The sequence below is a fragment of the Suricata suricatta genome, chromosome 6 (assembly GCF_006229205.1).
Source record: "Suricata suricatta isolate VVHF042 chromosome 6, meerkat_22Aug2017_6uvM2_HiC, whole genome shotgun sequence".
Lineage (NCBI taxonomy): Eukaryota > Metazoa > Chordata > Mammalia > Carnivora > Herpestidae > Suricata > Suricata suricatta.
The window spans coordinates 16,885,268-16,891,426 of NC_043705.1; positions in this window are offsets into that span (position 1 = coordinate 16,885,268).

The following is a 6,159-nucleotide window of genomic DNA, read 5'->3' on the forward strand; positions in this document are numbered from 1 at the left end:
TAAACATGTCTTTTCCTAAAGAGTTCTTCGACTCCTGCAGTCTCCTGTACCCCACATCCAGGCGACTGACTACACGCATTCCTCCACCACCACCACCACCCCATTTATTTTCTGCAATACTTGTGGAGATCCTTCTCTAATGTCTTTGCTTCCACTGCTACATAGCAGGGAGGCCCTGAGGATAGCCTCTCGGGTCCAGTGATGGCTCTCCCTTTCCATCTGTCCTCAGCCAACCATCCCACTAAATTGCAAAAACTGCCTCATTGCTAATTTTCCAGGCTATCTATCTTCCAAGACTCTAGGCTTTAAATTTCAGGACTTATACAAACAGAAAATAACAAAGCAAGGGGGCATATGCTGGACCTCTCAAGAGTGGTACCCAGAGGTGAAAGACCACAGGAGGCTATTCAAAGTAAAGATGGAACCTGAATTCAGCCTTACTAGAAGCTTAACAAAAGTTTGGGTGAGTTAGACTAATGGGAAGGACATTTAACACAAGAGCTTTAAATCCCTCTTTGAATATGAAGCTATAACAGTGACCAGAATATCTCTTTTGGCTGAGATGTTGGTGAGAGCCAGGAATCTAACTCAAATAGGTGATTCATAAACAAGACTGATTGATCAATTCCAGGAATGGGAAAATGCAAGTTTAAGCCCAGGAATGACTAATGTTGTTTCTCTAGGAATGCTCCCAGAAACATACTTTTCTCCTCTTGACTTGGGCTTTCTCTAGTCTGACTTGATTCTTTGAGAAATGGCCATTAGCCGGTCCAGGCTGATATCATACCTGGTCAGTAAGTCCAGCAAAATGTACACGCCTCCTGTGTAGGGGTTTCAGTACAAGTGGGTAGACCAATGCTTCATGGCTGTGGCTGTCACATAGCCACTCCTGAGGAATCATTCTGGCAAGAGGCTAGTGGTCTGAGGCACCTGCCCAACTTGAAGACATAGTGGGGTCAGCCACACCCACACCATGTGGACTAAGACAGAGAGGATCTGCTCCTCCCTGGAAAGCCACGGTCATGGGATCAGAGACAAAAGAGCACATATGAGCAAGCAAAACACAGAGTGGTCCACTCACCCTACTCTGACTGCATTTACAGACACCCTCAACACTGTCGGAAGAATTTCGAGTTGGGTGCCAGAGCTGTGTCCGCTTCCAGAAAATTCACCACAATAGAAGATGACTGGTTTGGCACCACGGATAGTTCAGTATATTATTATTTACCCAGAGTGCCTTAGGCCCTGTTTTCAGGCAACCAGATTTTTAAAAAAGTGTATTATTTAGTCTGCTAGGGTTGTCATGACTAAATACAACAGAGTGGGAGGCTTAAGGGATAGAAGTTTATTTTCTCACAGTTCTGGGGGCTACAAGTCCAAGATCAAGACGTCGGCTAGGGCTGGGTTCTCCTGGGGCTTCTCTCCTTGGCGTGCACATGGCTGTCTCCTCTCTCTGTCCCCACATGGACTTTTCTCTATGGGTACATCCCAGCTTCTCTTTTTTTCTTAAAGGTTTTTTTTTTTCCATGTTTATTTTTTAGAGAGAGAGAGAGAGAGAGACAGCCTGAAGAGGGGAGGGGCTGAGAAAGAGAGGGAGACACAGAATCCGAAGCAGGCTCCAGGCTCTAAGCTGTCAGCACAGAGCCCAACATGGGGCTTGTACTCACAGACCACAAGATCATAACCTGAGCCAAAGCCGGACAGTTACCTAACTGAGCCACCCAGGTGCCGCCTTCTTTTCTTATGAGGGCACCAGTTCTATGTGAATAGGGCCCCACGGCATGATTATCATAATTTAACCATAACCTACCTTTAACCATAATTACCTTCTTAAAAGCTCTATCTCTAAGTGCAGTCATGCTGGGAGTTTGGGTTTCAACAACTCTGGGGGGTCAGGGGGACACAACTCAGTCTACAACCAAAGACCAAACTTATTTTCCTGCCCTTACATCTTACCTTTTAAGAGTAAGACGTGGAATAATACATTTTGACGCTGATTAACTGTGGCAGGTTGGGCTGCTTCAAATATTTTTTCAAGTGCAAGAACTAAAATGTTTTCCAGTTTCCAATTCATGGTATCTCGGAGGTCACATTCTGACCCCAAACACAGCCAGAATCCTATTAGTCTTCCCCTATCAATTAACCCTACATTTTTTTCCATTTAATTGCCAGATGTTTTTCCTTAGGTCAGGGGGCTGCAGCTAGACTGCTGCCTAAGGAGAGCTTTTTCAGATATGAAACACACACACACAATACACACATGCAGACAAATATTTCATAGCATGCTACAGGATTACATCTCGCATGTACACTAATGTTAGAGCAAAGCATGATTTATGCTCACCATTTCAACATATCACGGTGCTTTATTATTTGGAATCCCTTTTCCCCCTATACAACGTCAATATACAAAAAAGACCAGCAAAAACATGTGATATCTGTTAAGTAAAACATGAAATATGACACTTAAAAGCAAATTGGTGACTAATTCCTGGGGCTATGTATTCATTCCCATTTAAACTAAGTCACCTGCTCTTAAAGAAACATTTAGAAATCAAAATCCAGAAAACAAAGGCAAAACTGGACTCTGTCTATAGGCTGCCTTAATAAAATCCATTCTGACTCATTTCTTAAGCTTCCAATGAAGATAAATCTCCCTAGGACTTGTAACACAATCCTCCATCAAGCTGCCAAGATATTCATTACCCCGGATCACCAACGCAGCAAGTCACTGCACCCCTGGTTTTGCCAAAGTGACTTCCAAGTATATTTTAGACTTCGTTTGCCAAATATTGAACTATCCCTTGGATCCTAGTGTGCAGTTAGAAAAGAATTCACAAGCAGAAGAGGAATAGTATTGAAGGCAATTCTAAAATGTTTCCATTTGGAAAAAAGAATGGTATCCACTTAACACATGAGTTCCTTTTGACAAGCCATAGCTTTCGGTGACTTGCGTAGAGTTGGGTAAGTCGTTCCTGGCATTCCTTTCCTGCTGGAACCTTGACAATATCAACACCAGCATCTTTGTTAAGGCTCACACCGGAGTTACGACCAATCTTGGATTACATGTATCTCATCATTCATGCCCACAAGTTACTCATTTCATCACCTCCTTTTGAGAGAAGACCCAAAAATCAGGGTGAGGCTCATGGGAGTTCAATCTCTGAAGACTGTGTGTATATACATACTCTATATGGAGAAATCCGCATTGACGTGGTTGGTGGTCCAATTTCAAACGGTCCAATTAAAAGCTGTTTTGTATGGTTGAGATGAGTTGGTTTATAAGCGTGGGTGTCTATTTATCTTTAGCTTTGTAGAACACAACATCAATGGCAAATAACCAGCAGCTCGGGATTCGACTTAGATGTGACTGACATTAGCGAAATTCACAAAGGAAGACAGCACTGCTGGGTAATTATTATGCTTTAGCTTCATGAGGACCACTTTGAAAAAAAATTTTTTTCTAAACTGAAAATGAAGAGGATAACGTTGACAGATTCTATTATGGATTCTGTCACCTTTTAGTATATTTCCTAACTGTGCATAGTATAGAAAAGGGCAAGGAATTAATCAGGTTGCCAAAAGAGCTGGGTTACACAGCATGCACAGAGCACTTCAGCTATATTATTTGCACAATTTCTGTAGGGAGTTGTGCAATAGAGGCCTTAAATTTAATATGTCTGGCCCCCTTCCACCTGGACTCCGTTCAAACCCACTGCCTGCAGCTAACCGAATCTGGAGTGGGAAATCAGTCATTACATTACGAACGGATGGCAAATGATTCCAATTCACATTTTTCAGCTGGTATGTTTTTTAACCTGGAGCAACACCAAACTGGAAAATTCTGCAATTCTGCAAGCTGGGCATTAGATCTATAGTGCAGTCTAAATACATTTCTACTTTGAGGAAGTTGGCAAGATGATTTTTCTTGAGCATTTCTGTAGCTGCTGTGCCACCAACAGCAATTTCAAGATCCATATCATCACCTTCCTGCTGGTCCTTTTGTTTCTCACTGAGGGTGGGAGCACGTTGTGGGTGCAATTAGACTGCACTGATCTGTATCAACACTGACCTGATTCCTTGATGCTCGTGGACACATTATGTAGACTGAAAGGCCATAGTGAACAAGGACCAGTCTCTTAGAGAGTACTTTTGTGCAAAAAAGGCAAGTAAAGCTAAAAAACAAACAAACAAACAAACACAACAACAACAAAAAAGGCACAGGAAAAAGAAGAAACAAGTGATAGAAAAAGACATGGGGCACCTGGGTGGCTCCGTCGGTTGAGGGTCCGACTTCGGCTCAGGTCATGATCTCAGAGTTCATGGGTTAGAGCCCCGTGCTGGGTTCTAGGCCTATAGCTCAGAGCCTGGAGCCTGCTTCTGATTCTGTGTGTCCCTCTCTCCTCTCTCTGCTCCTCCCCTTCTAATGATCTTTGTTTCTCAAAAATAAATAAATGTAAAAAAATTTAAAAAAAAAGAAATATCAACTGTTTCCTAACCACATTAAAATGTGGTCAATCATGTCAGTAGCAAGGATATTTGAAATATATAAATGAGATCTTATTTTTTATTCATCACACTGCAAAGTAACATCTAGTGCTGGTGAGGACATGGGGCTATATGCTTCACTGAAAGAACAATATACTGCTATAACATTCATAAAAATAATCTGTAAACATAAATCAAACATTCTAATGACCTACACTTGGCCTTCACTACCATAAAAACCCTCATATGACAGGTTAAGGAGCCAATGTAGGAATTCTGACTATTGCTAAGGATGTCTTTTCCAATTATGCCTTCTAGAAATGAGGAAATGACTACAAAACGGGCTTCAGGACCCACTGGACCCACTGTGAGAGGGCCCTAAGCTAAAGCGCCACTGAGCACTGGACCCCCAAAAACCCTCACTCTGACTGGTAGACCCCAGTGATATTTTTGGTCTGCGGGAATTAATGTCAGTTCAGAGCCCTGGCTAGCAGTCCTGCAAAGACCTGATGGTTTCCTTTTCCCCAGTACACATTCACTCTTCAAACGCTGCAGGTCCCTTTGGGAAGGCAGTGATAAAGATGAACAGTATCGTTTAGGCAGCACATTAAGGTCCTTCCTCTAAGGGACCTGCCCCTCCTTCATTCAAGAGGTCCTAGGTCTGAGAACTGGCTCAAGTGTGCAAAGCAATGGAGAAGCCCTAACTCTTTTTGTGATTCAAGTCAGACTTTTGTTCCCTTGACCTGGAACTCTTCCGCTGATACAAATCAAGTAAGGACTTAGTAGGCTTGCTATCTGTTTCACTTCTAGGAACACCACAAGCAACTAGCCGATGCTGTAGGTCTTTATCAGTCAGACTATTCTCACTACTGCTGGGACTCTGCTGTCCGTTACAGAAACTATGCCCACCTTGCCTGTGCCTATCAAATGTTGCCACTTGGTCCCACCATCCTGGGATACAACCCCCACTGCATTTAGCTTTCCCAAATCAGATGCAACCGTTCCCACTATAATTTCTGACATAAAGAGTCATCACAGAGTGCTTCGAGGATACTGAGCTCCCCTCACCAACGTCGTTTTCACAGACATGGTGAAACGTGTGTCCTCTGAACCCTTCCGTGGTGAGTGAGCAGGTCTTAAATGGTAAATCCACTCGAACAGTCAATCTTCCTCAGCCCTTGAATCTTTTCCTCTACAGCATACCAAAGCAGGTCAGCCATGAGTTCTGACTTCATTTACCACAAGGCACCTTTTGGTGCCATGTTTCAGCCAGCCAACCAACCAGTTAGAGGGCTGATGCTGTAGTCCACAATGCGTCATTAAATCCCAAGTCTCTGCCTAGTGGTCCCACAGCCATCGTCATCCTCGTCCAAATTTGTGTTCCTTTCACCATTATCACACACCCTTCAAGTCCATTCCCACATATATGCCCCAGATTTCTGTCTGCATAAATTATAAACACACACATTTCTTTTGGAGTATACTGTATCTCACCCTTTGGGACCTCCTGGGGCTTGAGTGAAATTATAGATCTAAAGGCAGGTGTGGAGGGGGGTCGTGGGGATGGGTTCTGAGGAGATCAGCAGTCACCTGGAAACTTGCCTTTTATCAGCGTATGATTAGGGATATCTCATGGTGATATTTTGTGTATCTCTACTTCCATATGACACC